Here is a 17880-nt window from a genome sequence, read left to right as displayed (position 1 = left end):
GTGATGTTGGGGTAGGCCTTCATGAATAAGTAACGGGCACAGGTCTGAAATGGAAGTCAGCACCGCAGTCAATTCAGAACACCCTTCCGTTTTCAGGGGCTCAGGCACCAACGAGGATTGATTAGCTCATTCTAAATCAACTGGAAGCCCATGTGGATCCTTGGTGCCTTAAGGTGTGACAGAAGGAGCCAGATAAATAAGCCCATAAATAAGCAGCATGACTTCTTTAAAGGCCTTGATCTACTACAGCGTCACCCATGCTCTGGAAAGCTTGGGACTCAGAGGGGCCAGTTGTGGAATTGGCTCCTTGATTGGAGATCTGGAGCGAGATCTATTAGCATCTTGATATCCTTCTGAACTTCTCTTTGGGCAGAGAGTGCCCAGTTCATTTAGAGATAAGCAGGCCTTATGTGTCCTGTTGATGGAGCTCCCGTTGGCTCCGTCTTTGGAAAGCTTCCTACGTCAGCCCGATGTAGTAGGCGTTGTCAGAGGAGGGATATTACACCGCCTGCCCTATTTAGCCACAATGGTGTAATGCCTTTTTTCTGTCTGTCACCTCCCAGAAAACCCTAGCGGTGAGTGAGAGAAAAACAATAATGAAAGGGACAGTTCCTTTCAATGTACAGAGATGACTGCTGGGCCCGCAGTCATCTCTAAATCTGGTAGACATTAGTCCATCAGTGCGGTAGAGGTAATATCCTCCACCAGCTAGGAGGATGGAGTACCGACCACCAAACCTTAACTCAGGCCCTAAGTTTTCTCTGTATGTAGTATGGTAAACCACAACCTTTTATATTGAAGCTACTCTATTTCTTCATCATGATTCAACTTTTCCTTTACAGGTGGAACATGTAAAGTTTTTAAAATATTATTCCTCCTGTCTACTTTGTTTTGATAATTTTTGGGATTCGTTGTAGTTACCAACTTATTATCTCTCACCATTTGAAATTTAGAATGTAACACTCTTCTGTTTTTTTGCCCTCGGCCAGAGAATTGATTATTAAATGGTCCAAATAGAAAACTGTTTAATTATAAAATGGTCCAAATAGAAAATTGTTTAACCCATTACACACTGATGTGTGTAGTACTAATCTACCAGCAGAGAAAAAGATTTATCCATGTATTGCTTACATTAGATGGTCATCAGGTATTTTATAATCTACCTCAATTGACTGAACATGAGCATTTGATATTTGCATTAAAAAGTTAGATAAACACTATTATCCTAAAGTATCAAAAGTACCTAAGAGTTAACACTTTGGTGTGTGGTCAAAAAGATGGAAGGTCTGTTAAAGATTTCACTATTGCTTAGAGGAAGTTAGCTCCCACTTACGTACATTTGGCCCCAACACACAGTGAGGATCAGGAATCAATGTATGATAAAGTACAGCAACGATAAAGAAAGAGAAGAACAACGTTGAAAGACAAACCAGACATCGATGAGGCAATTACTATTGCTAAAACAATTAGCATGTGTAGAAGAAATCCTCACGGCAAGCAGTGGAATTACTTGAGTTCAAACATCTTAGGATAGGCAGAGAGGGGGCGTGGTTTGGAAGCCAAGCATGGCGGACGTGCCCTAGCAGAGCTCCGTCTTCCTGAGCCCGTATCCAGCGATATCCGGCACAGATCCTGACCCCAGATGCATTACCCACCGTGCAGCGCTCTGTGACGACGACGCAACGCAGCACGGGTCTGGTTTCTGCCGCTGCATCGTCTGTGACCGGGACTGACGCTTGTGGGAAGGCAGCCTACGCGGAGGCGGCGCTGTGAAAGGATGCAGACTGCAGGTGTCTGAGACCGCCGAGGCAGCGCGGGACCACAACGTTGTGGTCGGGCTGCCACGCTGCTGATGTGCACCAGGTGGTGGAGGCTTGGCCGCGATTCAATGCTGTAGGGCCGTCCTGGAGCTCACGCGGCCTGGGATCGCCATTACTGGTATCCCTCACTGCGGAAAGTCCCCGGCGCACTGCAGGGCCTCCTGGTACGGCCGGAGGCTTCCCCCTTTCTCCCGGGTCGACAAGGGGAGCCTGCTGACAGACGTCCTCTTCCCCTCCTGGCCCCCTTCCTCTAAGGTGCAGTGAATGGAGCCCCGGGGCCAGCAACCCAGAGGAGAAGGGGCCGGAATTGCTGGTGCGAAGGCCACACGTCAGGCCGGTGTCCCCGAGATCACGGAAGCAAGTTGGAGGGAGCCCGGCCCTATACTGGAACACTCCTTTGGCGTGGCCCCCCCCCCTTCGTTTTGCGCCTATACACAGTGGTGCGGGAGCTCACTGGGCTCCTGAGAGGTGTGGTGAAGTGGGCCACTAGTGTATAAAAAGCCCTAACTGACGGTTCTTTACTGGCCTGCGATAAGGCGTCAGGGACGGCCCGGCTCTGGGTAACAGCGAGGTGGAGCCCTTCCTCACTTACTCTCTGTGCACACAGTCGGGGGTGGCTAACAGGCCAGGGATCCAGCGAGTCTGGTCCCATTAGGGGGTCTACTTGGCTGCCCTCCCCAGGCAGCGGAAGCGGCCGGGCTAGGCCGACTTCTCAATTACGCAGATCGAGATGCTATACTTCGATTCGCCAGGACACATAAAGACCAAATGCTCTTCAATTTTCACCAATTCATGGTATTCTCTGACTATACCAGATTAGTGCAGCAACAACGTCAATCCTTTGTGGCCGCAAAGCGCAACCTTAGAGAACTGAATTTGTCCTATATGCTGCTGCTGTTGTTTTTTTATCGTTGATAAAGGTTTGGACACCAAACACACAGATACGTCCCATGCAGACAATATCATAATTGCAGACCTTGACTATGGAGTGGGTTGATGACACAACAAATTTGTAACTCTCCGTTGGGAGAACTGAACATAATATTGTGGAATGTTCAAGGCCTGTGGAATAAAATCAAGCGTGGGGCGGTACTCCGTTTAGCAAAACAGTACGACGCAGATATACTTCTGTGGCAAGAGACACACCTCCTGGGCAATAAAACTTCATGCCTGAGTAGATTTGGGTTTGCCACGGTGTACCATTCAGGGTTTACACGAGGCGCATGGGGCACAGCGGTCCTAATACTTCGCCGTGTGCCGATCCACATCTACAAACATTGTTAGATCCTGGTGGGCGATTCACAGTAGTCTCTGGCACGGTTGCGGGGGAACAGATAACAATTGGGAGCATTTATGCCCCTCCCAGACAGACATTTGTGGATAAAATTACACAGCTCTGGGGTGACCTTCCTGATGGGTTGACGATCCTAGGTGGTGACTAGAATGACGTGATGGCTCCCCAGGATAGGTGGCACATAGTGCGATCTGACAAACCCCCTTCCACATCCAAGCTGCATATCCTGGCGCACACATTGGGATGGTCGGACACATGGCGGGCATTTCATCCTACGACATCGGGGTTTTCATATGCATCGGCTGTACACAACACGTTATCGAGGTTGGATTACATATTTCTTCCACACAGCTTTGAGCACAGACTATCGCATACCTCCATCCTACCAAGGGGTCTCTCCGACCATTCACCCCTCCAGATTAAGCTACGCCTACAGGTTCAGGGGCCCCCATGCCGGTGGCGTATATCCCCTTGGCTCCTCCGGGATGTCCAATATCAAGGCTCTACGACACGCCATTGCGGACTCTCTTCAGTTTAATCTAGACTCATCCCCATCGCGTATAATATTGTGGGAGGCACAGGCGAGAAATGTAGACGCCTGACTCAAATACTTGAGCTAGGAGAGCGTCAAACCCAGTTAGAGGCGCAAGTATTAGAAGGGTCGCACCCAAGCTCTCGGCGTAATCTCCTACTTACCCAACAACAGATTCATTAGCTCCTCACTGATAAAACCAAGGAAGCGTGGCTGGCGACTCATCATAGGATCTACCAATGGGGCGAAGAGTTAATCAAAAGGGTCCATCGGCAGTCCAGGGACATGCTGGACGCAAAAATCGGGGCGGTCGGCTCTGATGTCATGCTCCTACGGCAGGATTTAAGGAACGCAGTGGGTCGCATAACGGAAGCCAAGTCCCGGATTTCGGGCGTGGAAGATGTGGTCACCACCCTACAGAAGCGGGTGGTCACCCCAGAGACGACTCAGCGCAGCCTTGCGGCGCGAGTGGAAGATGCTGAGGGAAGGGCCAGGCGCCACAACCTTCGCTTCGTAGGTTTTCAGGAGAGCTGTGAGGGGGGAAGATATGGAGCAGTTTCTCACTCACTGGCTGGAGAGTTGGCTCCCCCCGGAGTCCCTGTCTTGTTGCTTTGTAGTGAAGTGGTCCCATAGAGTTCTTATGCAGAAGCCCCCGCCGGGGCCCGCCCGAGGCCGGTCATCGCAAAGCTGCTGAATTATCATGACCGTGATGTCATTCTCAAGCAAGCCAGGGCTAAGAAATCTCTGCTTTTTGAAAATGCTCATATACAAATTTTTCCCGACTACACAAAACTGGTTCAGCAGCGGAGGCAATCGTTTCTGGCGGCTAAGGGCCGTCTCCGAGAACTGAAACTTCCATATGTGCTGCTGTATCTGGCCCGGTTGCGGGTGGTGTATCGGTCCCGTACCCACTTTTTTGATTCACCAGAAGAAGTATTTAACTGGACAGATGAGACAGTGCGGCTGCGTCCACACACGCCGCCCAGGTGGGGATCGGACTCCTCGTCTAGTGGGGCAACTCGGAAGTTACCGCAACCAAAATCTAAGGGCCACAGACGCTCCAGATCCAGACGTTGGGCTCAATCCTGCAGTGAATCCTGCAGACTACCTCAGCCCCATGATTAGAGGAGGTGATTGTAGTTCCATGAGCCTTGAATATTGTCACTTTGATCGGAGAAGCCCTATATGGGCCGGTTTCTCTGTTGGTTCTTCCCCGATGGAGTGCCTGACTCCAATGGGCAGTAAGTTGGGGATCCATTGGACGGAGTGTGCCGGGACCCCCCTTGGGGTCTGCGGGTCACACCCACCGCGACAGATACTTCATCGTTGTTGAGGTATAGGGTGGGGGGTTTATTGAGTTGTTATTGTTATTGTTTTTGTCCCCAGATCACACTTCTCTACAGTAACATTTGGCCTCCATACTCGCAGCACATCATCTTTTTACACCGGCACACACAACCACGATCTATCATGGCAGTCCCGCTAGCTAGTCCCCCGGAGTTCTCGGGGGCCCTTCGGATAGTGAGTTAGAATGTTAGGGTGGCTCTGGACAAAATTAAACGTGGGGCCATACTTCAGCAGGCAAAAAGGGCCCGCGCTGACATACTCCTGTTACAGGAAACTCACCTGGTGGGATCGAAAGCACTTTTTTTCAGCGCTATGGGTACATTCAGGTGTTTCATGCAGGGGTTGTGAGGGGTCAAGGGGGTGGCAGTCTTGATTCATCGTTGGGTCTCATACACACATGATAAGGGGTGGGCGGACACCCAGGTGCAGTATTTGTTCCTACAGGGCACGATCTGGGAGGAACCGGTGGTGCTGGGCTGTGTCTACGCCCCCCCCCCCTCCACTTTCGTAGGGTCTAGTAGAACGACTGATGACGCTGCGGGGAGAAATACCAGGGAGTCTATCTGTGATTGGGGGGGACTGGAACGACGCGATGGATGTAATCAGGGATCGGTGGCGGCCTGTGGGGATACAGTGGTTCACCAGCCCACAAAATTATACTCTCTGGAGTTGGGGCTTGGCAGGGAGGACCCATGGCGCCGGTTGCATGGAAATGCCCAGGGGTACTGTTGTATTCCGCTTTAGGTGTCTGTATATAGGTTTTCCTGAAACATGTTGTCATATAGGCACAATTCGCATTGCCCTTATAAGATAGGATCCCAGTCCTTATTTAGGCATTAGCCATGCTATCCAAATACAGGCATGGTCACCTACATCCGTCCACCCCAACGTCACAATGAGTTCTTAGAAACCAGACCCTTAAGCTCTTGGGAGTTCCCCTAGCACAGAATTATTGATTTCTCCAAGAACTCATTTATTATGCATGAACAGCTATTCCTTAAGAGTTCATTCCCGACGTCTTTCTCTGCCCGACTTTACATCAATGCTATCATTCCAAGGCATCTACCAGGTATAAACATAACTTCCTGTGCACAAGCAAGGAGGAGGAGACCTCGACTTTAGAGGAGCCCGTGTCCCGGCCTGACGCACTGATAAGAGACGCTGTCATCCCTGTTCGCAGAGAATCCAGCTTCCAGTGTTCTGACTCCCTTCGCGGGGTGTTAGAGTTCGAGACCCGGAAAGAGATTCCCACCTCTCTCATTCTCAAGGTATGAAGCTGACTAGAACCTAGAGGGACACTTGGCATACCAGACTTGGCATACCAGACTATAGCATACTATACTACAGCCTACCATACTATGGAATACTTAATCTACTTCTTACAATGTACTACACTTAGGTTAGGTAAACTGGGATACAACTAGTTAGAGAAGCATCTTATGAGTACTCGCATTTTTAGCTTATGTTATTTATGTATATGAATATATGTGTCATAGCTAAAAGATAATGCTAGCGAAGTATTATTTCTTTCTACTGCTCACGCTGTACATAATATAACTTGCATACTGTCTTATGATTGTAACAGCTCATATCTCTTACATGAGAAACAAGACTGTTCAATAAATCCTTTTATTGAAACGCCCATCTATTCTTTCTGGGCAACTCTGAAGAAACTAAGCATGCACGATTAGCTGAGTGAAACTGTTATCTGTTGTTTCCATGATTCTGAGAGTGTTCCGATTCTAAAGGAAACCAAAGTTGTCATGTTTATGCGGTTGCCAGAAACTACTCCCTTCTTGTTTACAAGGAGTTTCTAGTGGCCTCTGAGTTAGCTGGCACAAAGTAATTAGGTTTAATGTACTCAATAGGGGCATACTGACCTCAGTCCTATGCCAAATCTATAGGGTATATTATTCCAATGCGCAGAGCCTATTAGGGAAATAGGAACTACACTACATGGCGCCCCAACGTTTGGTAAGGCACTAATTTAACGCTAGATACTGAGTAACTCAGTCATGCTTTTCTCAGAGACCCTTACTCACATACTCCATAAGACGTCTGGAGTGGGTAGGGTTAAGTATCCAGCAAAGCTGAATAGGACAAAAATCCTATATATTAGCTGTTTGGTTTGTTTAACGTTGAAGGATACAGTGTTACAAAATATTGTGCACCTTAACTTTGTTTCCTTAAAACTTGTTCTACATTTTTGAAAAACAATGACCCTGAACGGGGATACTAACACCGAGAACTGTGTAGTTACAGCTGACCCAGTCATAACTGCTTTTAAATTTACAGGTTTAAATGAAACCTATGAGGGTGTTATAAACATCCCTCCAAACTTAAGGAGAGCCATTACTCTAAAACCTATAAAACACGGCCTAGCACCAAGAGGTGGTAGAGCAGTTTTCGTGATAGAGGCAAACGAATCCTTTCAGACAGAGGTATTCTATTCATGGATTGTATTACCAGAATCAAATCCAGTAACAAAAGTATTTCACGTCTTTAAATAAGATGAACCACCTGAGGAATATATTCCTTTCAAGGATATTGAAATTCCACTCACATACCAGGAGCATAATCTCTGGTTTAAAGGCACCCTAAAACATCACAAAAACATTACCAGGCTCGGTCCACTAGGTAGACCAGGAGCAACATGGTCGATTCTAGCCGGTTACACACCTCATCCTGACATCGAAGAGATATCAGACTAGGAATTACTTACTCAACTACTCAAGAGTTTATAAAAATTTACAGACAATTAGTCCAATATGTCATGCAGATTTTCACAGTCCAACCACCAATAACCATTCCAAATCAAATCCCTAAACAAGGGTATACACTAAAAATGACTCCACTGACTTTACACACAGTCATGGGTACAAAGCCCACGAAACGTGAACAAATTCCATTCAGGATAGCTCAAACAATTACTCAAATCGATGCAGTATTTCCAAATACTAGCCCTATGGGAAACACAGAATCCTAACAATCTGTTTGCCAATGGGGATCACACCACAACTGGAAGACTCCACCACTTGGGGTACAGTCTTTGCTGCCATCTACACTAAAACACATTGTGTTCCGTTGATTGCAGTAATACCAGATGTCCTGAAACAAATTTAAAACAAATACGGGGCAGAGCCTGCTCTTAATTTAGGTATGAAATAACTGAAAAATTTCGACCAGGTCTCAAAAATAATATTATCTAATATTAAAGGGGAGGCAGCATCAGTGGCGATCCGCCAAAGCTTAAGGGAATTTGATGTAACAGAACATCAACATGAACTACCCAGAATAATAGAAAAATCTTATGCAGAATTAGGCAGAACGAGTTTGGGTGGAAAACCATTGAAGCCAAAACTGTCTGAAGGTCCTGAGAAGGACTCTATTAAACAAAATCCTACATCTTCTAAAAAGAAGTGGGAAACTAATAAACAAAATCCAAAAGAGACACGATCTTAATCCCGAGGTAGGTCTCGTCAAAAGGAGCCCTCTGAAAGGAGAAATAACCTCAGGAATAGGGATACTTTAAGAAAACCCGACAGGATACTGATACACGTTCCTCTCGTACCTTTCAGATATCGTCACAGACATCAGAAAGAAGAGGACGGCCAGATCAAAAAGAAGAACACACGAAGTCCAGGGACGATCAACACGTTCAGAAAAATAAATCAAAACCTCAATTTACAAAAAAGAAGGTAGCAGGTCTGAAGATCAGACATGCTGAGAATACTGAGAACACAGCTCAAGAATGGAGAATGGGCTCAGACAATGCTGGACAGTGCAGCAGAAGTAACAATAGCTCGCCAGAACCTGAAGGAACATCTGGAGATAGTGGACTTGAATGAGTACATCACAGTAGAGACTGTAGACACCAGGGTTAGTACTCCACAAAAGTTATATGAAATAACACTCCGAATAGAGGGAGACATACAAAGAAAAGTGAAAGCACTCTTTTGGGAGAAACTTTCAAGGGGTTATGCTATACTTCTAGCAGAACAGGACTGGCCACGAAAATTTGTCAGGGAGTGCCCACATGGCGAGGACATCATTATGCCAGCCTTCTCCAACCATATTCCGATTCACCTAAAATATACTTATGCCAGGAAATGGGCAGTAGCCCTGGCCCCAGCATTATACAAATATCATGTAGGATGAGATGAGGACTCACCTCACCACAAAATACAGCTAACAAATCTACCTACTGCACAAAGGCAGTACCCAATAAAGCAAGAAGCTCAAAAACAGGTCAGGGAGATCTTAGATCAACTTGAATACCAAGGGGTGATGGAAACATGCACCTCCTCAATGAACAATCCTTTGTTTCCTGTATCCAAACTAGACAATACATATCGTCTAGTTTTCGATTACAGACACTTGAACAATTGTTCCAAAACATTTGCAGTGTAAAATGCACATAGAACAGCATTAATGAGTAACATTGTGCGTAAAAAATATAAAACCACATTGGACATTTCAAATGGTTTCTTTTGTCAAAACATAGCACCTGAAAGCAGGTACTTAACAGCTTTCTCAATAATGGGTACACAAAGCCAATTTTGTCGACGCCCACAAGGGTTCAAAAACAGCCCGGGGTTATTCTCACCCAGGGTAACAGAGATACTACAAATTTATGATAACGAGGCATTGTCATATGTCGATGACATCTATCTGACAGACGATGATCTAGATAGGCACTTGAACAGGGTGAATACCATTATACTGGGCTTCGTCTCGGAGGGCTATAAATTCAACTTTAAAAAATCCAGAATTGCTCATCTCAATGTCCTTTTCCTAGGATATGAGCTTTCAAGTGAAGGCAAGAGCCTGGCAGCTAACTTTTTAGAAAAGTGTGCGCTGCTCCAACCTCCAAAAACGCTGAAAAACTTACAATCCATCTTGGGTTTCCTAAATTTTGGAAGAACTTACATTCTAAATTACGCAGAAAGGGTTAAACCTCTACGAATTAATCAAACCTGATTTTTCAACAAAACATTAGACACAGGAACACATAGACATCCTGCGTTCACTTCAAGCTAACATGTTGGCAACAAATCATTTACAAACACGCGTAAATAAACGCAATTTAGTGATCCGAATAATTTCCTGTCAATGCGGATTCACCTATTTAACATTTAATGAGGGTGAAAAAAGTACCAATAGCATACAAATCACATTTGTATACACGAGCAGAAATGCGCTTCACTTCAACAGAAAAGATACTGACAGCAGTTCAAACTGCTGTAAAAGAAAGAGCTCTAGCTCCAGGGAAACAAATTGTCGTGACTCCAGTACCAGCCTTAGAGGCGGTTACGAAAGCGAGCATTCCAAATGCAAAAGCTTTACATCCTAGATGGATACAATGGGTTCTCTTGCTGCAACAGATGTTGAATATGTTTTTGATCCTGATTTTAAAACACAAGCGTTCCTGCAATATGAACATGAATGTCCTCTGCCCACTGAAATTCTGCCTCTCGATCAGTACGAATTTATACTGACGGATCAGCATAACCTGCTACAGAGAGTAAGCAAGCTTACAGTGCAGCGTGCGCAATCGTTAAAGGTCGCATGCGTGATGGTAACTTCCGACCAATGGTCACTAAAACTCAATCTCTAGATTGTACGGCTCAGCGAGCTGAACTACAAGCATTCAAACTGGCACTTGAGAATAGAGATCGCAAATTCCCCACATTTATAGTGTGCGATTCCTTTTACTGTGTCCAGTCATATAATGAATATTTACAAAATTGGCTTCAAAACGGATTCAAAGATGCAAAGGGTGGCACAATAAAACATAAAACGCTTTGGGAACAAGTAGTTCAGTTGAGAAATGAACTACCAAAAGCTCACGTGATGCACACACTGAGTCATCAACGTGATGGCGTTCATGTTGCAGGGAATTCATTGGCTGATGAAGCCGCAAAGGGGGCTGTTCAGACGGCTTCTGTAGCTGCGATCACTTGTTCAAAAACAAAAATAGACAGTGAGATATTGTTGGCTGTCAATGCTTCAAGGAAAGACAGTGGTGCAGCGTTACCAAAGAAATTTCCACTCAAGTACTCTTATGTAATTGATGCGAACAACGTTCCTTTTGCTCGAATCCCTGGAGTGGGGAATAGGATGATTCCAAACATGGAACGTAGAGCAGCTTTGATTTATGAAGCACATCTAGGGGAGGGTCTGTCACATTAGGGGATCTCTAAAACAATATTAACATTAAAAGAGATGTACTGGTGACCTGGAATGAATACACTGATTCACATCTTCATCGATGACTGCAGAAACTGCAATAGACAGCGTGGTGCAGAACGCCATCAGACACCAGACTACGAAGTAGCCTGCCCAGTACAGACACAATTGTTAGACAGCATTAGACTATCTACGCACAGGCGTCCTTTATGACAAATGCAATCCCACAAACACTAAATCAAGGTTCCTATGGATGTGGCCTCAGCGCTCGGCTGATACTCAAACTGTTCTAAAATATTTGCAAGTCTTTATCGGCACATACGCAATTGGCACACTACATTCTGAACAGGGCCCTGCGTTTAGCTCTCAGGCTTACAAAGAAGCCATAGCCAGTTTGGGCGTAACATTGCAGTACTCCTCTCCATTTCATCCTGAGGGAAATTCTGTTGTGGAAAGGAAAAACCGGGACATAAAGCTGTCTGTAACAGCTAGAGTATTAGGTCCGGGTGATGGGTGGGTCAAACATCTTTATGGGGTCCAATGCTCATTAAATAATTTGCCAAGAAGTTCTTTAGGGGGGGTCACTCCATAAGAGGTCCTATTTGGGACAAGAATGTGGGTTCCTGATCTCTAATGTAAAGGCACAGTGGTGGAAAATAAACTCTTTTATATCAAAGATGGTTTGGCTGTTTAACAGGATCTAACTGAACTAAGATCGAAACAAAGCAACGTGTTCCTGAAGCCAAACCCCACTGGAGAAAAACCGGCAGTCCCAGCAAGGCCTGTCTGGATCCCAAAAGTTGGGGATCTAGTCAGAGAGAAGATTGCGGACAAGAAGGAATTTGGACCTTCTTACAGAAAACCAGTACCTGTCCTAGCCGTCCAGGGAACAAGAACAGTACTTCTGCCGCCCCTTGCTGGAAAAAAGGAGAAAAGATTTGTGTCAATCGACCTCATCAAACCACACTATGTGGCCGATACTAAATAGTAGGCCTCGTGGACTCCGACCTAGTAGCAGACACCCTCCTCTCGCTACTATCCAAGAGGTTCAGACTGAAAGACTCATAACCATCGAGAATTCAGCAGTAAGAGATGAAGGACTAAGCAACAATGCTATGGAACTCCTCAGTCTTGAAACTCAAGTAACAGTTCGTCCAGATACACCGGTCTACACCAACGTACCACATGATCAACTGGTTCCAGCGGTTTTGACAAATCCTGATGTAATTCCAACAATTGACTGAACTGCTTCTGGCTACTTCATTAACTTTGATACGTTTTCTGAGGATCCAAGTGAGCCTGAAATTACGCCAGCCCTAAAAAACTTTCAAACAACAAGTACAAGACTTTTTTCAATTTCTGAAAAAGACTTATCTGGTTTCACCATGGATTGAACTATAGATTATTTCTGGAATATTTTTCTTTCTGCTTTGGCTAGTTTTGATAATGACTCTTAGCGTGCTTATGAATGACAGATACATTTGTTTGGACACTGAAAGTAAAAATGTGAACTTACTTTTAAAGCCACACAAATCTTCCCATCGTGAAGCAAGAGACTTGTCAGCAGTGAACATCACAGCCGTTCCTATACAGGATGGTATAATTTGGGACAAAACCGATTTCGTCATACTCGGCCCGACGGAACTTCTGAAGACTTCACATTTATTTAAAATTTAATTAAGTGACTTTATTACCTCCAGCACCTATTCTGATGATTGGGACTTTGAGACTGTTAATAACATGATCTCTGATCTAGAAAGGTCTGCTGCGTTCTCTAACAATGAAAACTTAGAGGGTTCCTCAGACTACGAACAGCTTTTTTGTTACAACCACTATGGTCATCATTTCTTGCATAAATCTGCAACACCTAGAAATGTATTTATGTTTAACCAATAGGAACATTGTCCTACACCACCAAAGGGTAGTTCAAAAATGTTTACAAATAAGTTTCCATATTTTTCAGGGTACAATACATCTGATCCAGAAACATTTATAGAAATGTGAACACAACAAGACAGAAAAATATGTTAACTAATACAAAACAGATTTATTCTGCAGCCTTTATCGCCCAACTGTCTAGACAGGTTTGACTTTTGGAAAGACACAATCGACACAAAAGCTGTCTGGGGTTCTAAAGATTGGCAAGTGCAGGGGATGGAAGCTTTGTTTAGAGCCTGTATCATCACTCAGCAAATAATGTTTTTGAATGACACTGGCAACAAACGCCATGCCTTGGATTAGCCAAGATCAAAGACATGAACACACCTTCTGTACCAACACCTGCAAGTAATGGCATTACACAGGGAGCGGTTACAGTAGACACAATACTACAAAACAACAGATCAGATCCTGATTGGGGAAAAATAGTTGCTCTGGCCCACAGACACAAACATCTGTCAAGAAATATTCCTGAATAGGATACAGGGCTTTACCATCCATAGGCCAGACCCATGTTATGTTCAACGACAGCACCCGGGGGAAGTAACATACAGTGTAGGAAAATTGTGCCCCGAGTGGCTACAAAGATCTACACTCGAGGATGTGAAACAACACTTATCTTTACTTAAAGAAGACGCAGACCTTAGGGATTTCTTGATAAGACCAAGAATATCGCGTCAAAAACGTTTCATATATGTCGGCATTTATGCTGCTTATAATGAAATATGGAAGGTTTCACAGGCAGAGGCCGCAGAAAGAATACGTGAGCTTGATCGTATTAACTTAGAGAAATCTCTCACTATGGTCGACAATGGGTTAACAACTTTGTCATCCAGAATATATTAACTGGACAACATTGTATCCTCTGCTATTGACATACTGGAACAAGATTTAGCTATGTTACAACAAGGCCAATCTCAGTTACATTCTATTATGTTATTAGGCTGGACGCTGCAATCCTGGTGTGCAGGCAAGGTGCCTTGGCGTCTTATCAACACGTCGTCTCTGTTTTCAGAATACAATCTCACGGATAAAGATCAAACTGGCACAAAGGGGAGCAAAGTATACAGTGCTGAGCATTGAAAAACTGGAAAAATTACTATTTACGGTAGCAGAAAAACCAGCTACAGAATGGCTTATCCATGGCAAAATAACTCTGCCTGTCACTACTTTTCATTTTCAGTATTGCCTCAAACAAATGCAAGCAGGCAAATATGAAAGGTTGGGTAAAGAATACATTAAGACATCCTGGGATTTACCTTACAAATACAGATGTTGAAGTGGGGGTTGTGAAGTGTTTCTAAGCGGTACACACTGTGAAAATGCACTAAGCGGACATTTCTTTACATGGGGCTTATATTGGTTCTGTGGCAAACTTGTCCTGCCACCTGCAGGGTACACCAGCTGCTGTGATTAATCCAGCGTTTGGCAATTTGCGATTCACAATTAAGGAATATTAAGGAATCGCAAAAAATATTGCGATTCCTACCTACATGGCATTTTGCGATTCCTTAATAGCGATTCCCTAAAAATCCCTATTAAGGAATCGCAAACATGCATTTACCTACATCTGGCCCCTACTTCTTACATTGTACTACACTTAGGTTAGGTACACTGGGGTAGAACTAGTTAGAGTAGCATCTTATGAGTACTCGCATTTTTAGCTTATGTTATTTATGTATATGAATATATGTCATAGCTAAAAGATAATGTAAGTGCAGTAACATTTCTTTCTACTGCTCACACTGTACATAAATATATATTGCATACTGTCTTATGATTGTAACAGCTCATATCTCTCACACGAGAAACAAGACTGTTCAATAAATCCTTTTATTGAAACGCCCGTCTATTCTTTCTGTGTAACTCTGAAGAAACTAAGCATGCACGATTAGCTGAGTGAAACTGTTATCTGTTGTTTCCACGCTTCTGAGAGTGTTCCGATTCTAAAGGGAAACAAAGTTGTCATGTTTATGCGGTTGCCAGAAACTACTCCCTTCTTGTTTACAAGGAGTTTCTAGTGGCCTCTGAGTTAGCTGGCACAAAGTAATTAAGTTTAATGTACTCGATAGGGGCATACTGACCTCAGTCCTATGCCAAATATTTACGGTATATTATTCAAATGCGCAGAGCCTATTAGGGAAATAGGAACTACACTACAGTACACATATCTCTCGGCGGTTCACGGCTCCCACTTCCACCTTGATTACCTGTTGGTTCCCCGGGTAGCAGCCTTTAGGGTGGTTGGGGCTGATATTCTCCCGAGGGGCCTCTCGGATCATTCGCCGATAGCCCTCACACTACAGGTGGGCCCGGCGAGACAGCCTTTCCGCTGGCACCTATCGGCTTGGAACCTCCAAAAGGAAGATTGTAGGGAACGCATGGAAGGGGCTATCGACCAATATTTGACACTCAATGTGGTATCGGTATCAGGGGCGGAACCCCTATGGGAGGCCTTGAAGCCCACTCTATGTGGTGTAGACATCTCCTACTGTGCTGCAGCTCGCAGAGCACATAGAGCATCGCTGGTACACGCAGAGGCCCATATTTTAGATTTGGATCTGTGCAGTAGGGGCGAAGGGGGTAACCAGATCCGTCAACAATTGCTGCTGGCACAACAGAATTATGCCGCACTCCTACTAGATGAGGCCCGCCAGGCCTGGCTGGCAACACGCAGTTGGGTTTATCAGTGGGAGGATGTGTCGAGCAAGATGCTTCATCGGTTGTGTCAAGGGACGTTCCATTCCCAGACTCTCCCCGGTATAGCAAATTCGGACGGGGAGTTCATCACTGACCCCACTGAGATTGCCGAAAGTTTCGCTATGTACTATGCGGAGTTGTACGCCCCAAGAGAGTGTCTCTCCGATGCTACAATAGGCCAGTTTCTCGATGACCTCCTGCCTAGGGGGCTCTGTCAGATAAGGCGAGTGAGGAATTGGACCTCCCCCATACGGAGGAGGAATTGGGTGCCGCCCTAGGGGACCTTAATTCGGGGAAGGCCCCAGGGCCGAACGGGTTTCCCAGTGAATTTTTTAAGAAATACTTCTTGCAGCTGAGGCCCCACTACCTCAAGGTGATAGAAGAGGCCTGCGAGCGGGGATGCCTCCCTCGTGATTGGAGACATGTGGAGGTGGTGGTTTTTCATAAACCTGGACGACCCCCTGATCAACATGCTTCCTACCACCCTATTTCCCTTCTGAAGCCAAAGTGCTTGCCAATCGCATGCGGTCCCATATTACTACTTTAGTGCATCCCGACCAGGCAAGGTTTATGCCCCAGAGGGCGACCCAACCCAATATTCAACAGGCGCATGTTGCGGTCGCGACCATTCGAAGAATAGGTGTACGGGCGGCGCTATTACTGACGGATATAGACAGGGCATTTGATTCCCTTAGTTGGGTGTATTTATTTGTGTGGCTAAACCGTCTGAATTTCGGGCCACGTTTTCTGTCATACCTGACCTCGCTCTACACGGATATCACGGCGTCAGTGCACATTGCCGGCTCTATCTCCTCTACCTTTTCTATTGGACGGGGCACACAGCAGGGCTGTCCTCTGTCTCCATATCTGTTCGCGTTGGCTTTGGAACCCCTAGCTGCTTGGGCATGTAGCGATGCGCAGGTGTCTGGATTTGAATGGGCACCCGGACTATCGGATCGTATAGCATTATATGCGGACGACGTCATGTTTTTCCTTACCGATGTGGATAAGACGGTGCTGAGATTACTCATCATAATGCAGATGTTTCGGGAATCGTCGGGTCTCTACATGAACCCCCGCAAGTCCACCTTGTGGGTTCTTGGGGATGCATTGGGACTCGGCTGCTGGGCATCGTCTGTTCGAGAGGTCACAGGGGGCATGAATTATTTGGGAGTGTTCCTGTTGAACCCGCCTACCGTGTGTCTTGGGAAAGGAACCTGGTTCCGGTCTGGGAACGCGTGTGGGAGGATCTTAAGACCTGGTCCCATATGCCACTGTCAATTTATGGTAGATCGGCAATATTCAAGATGCCTTGGTCCCTCGTCTATTATATCAGCTGCAAAATTTCCCCGAGATGGTTCCGACAAGTTAATGCCGCCCTAGGTCAGTTTCTATGGGCAGGAGGAGCGGTGCGAGTTGCCCTACGGACATGTTTCCTTTCTACGTTCTGTGGTGGGCTGGCAACTTCCGATATTCTTTCCTACTATATGGCCTCGCACCTCCTAATCCTAAACAAGTGGTGGTATGGGGATAGGGATGACCCAGCCTATGCCGTTGAGCGGCGCAGTATGCGGGATCTCTCAATGCACACAATACTGTACTCTGCACAGTTACGAAATTCGTTAACGTCGGCGACGAAGGTCGATTTCCAAGTTTGGCGGCAGGCCCTACGGAGGATGGGGTGGTGGAATAAACTAACGCGGGAGTCCCCTCTATGGAACAACGGGCGCCTGCCACAATTAGCCACTCTGTCGGGGTTCCGTGGCTGGGATAGCATAGGTATCTCTACCCTGGGGGATGTGTTGCGAGGGCCGGTTCTTAAGTCTTTTCAGGATCTACAGGACTTCCCCATGCCGAAAACCCAATTCTATAAATACCTCCAGTTTCGGCATGCCCTTTCCCCTTGCCTGGAGGGTCTGGAGTCACTGGCAGAGTTTAGCCCGATATAAGCAAAGGTGTTCATGGGGTATCTCCAGGATCACAAGATCTCTAAGATCTACCAATCCCTGGTTACTCATTGCTCTCCCACACTGCAGAAGCTTAGAGGGGCCTGGGAGGGA

This window comes from Triturus cristatus, chromosome 10 (genome assembly GCF_964204655.1).
Source record: "Triturus cristatus chromosome 10, aTriCri1.1, whole genome shotgun sequence".
Taxonomy (NCBI): Eukaryota; Metazoa; Chordata; class Amphibia; order Caudata; family Salamandridae; genus Triturus; species Triturus cristatus.
This window is presented reverse-complemented; position numbering follows the sequence as displayed.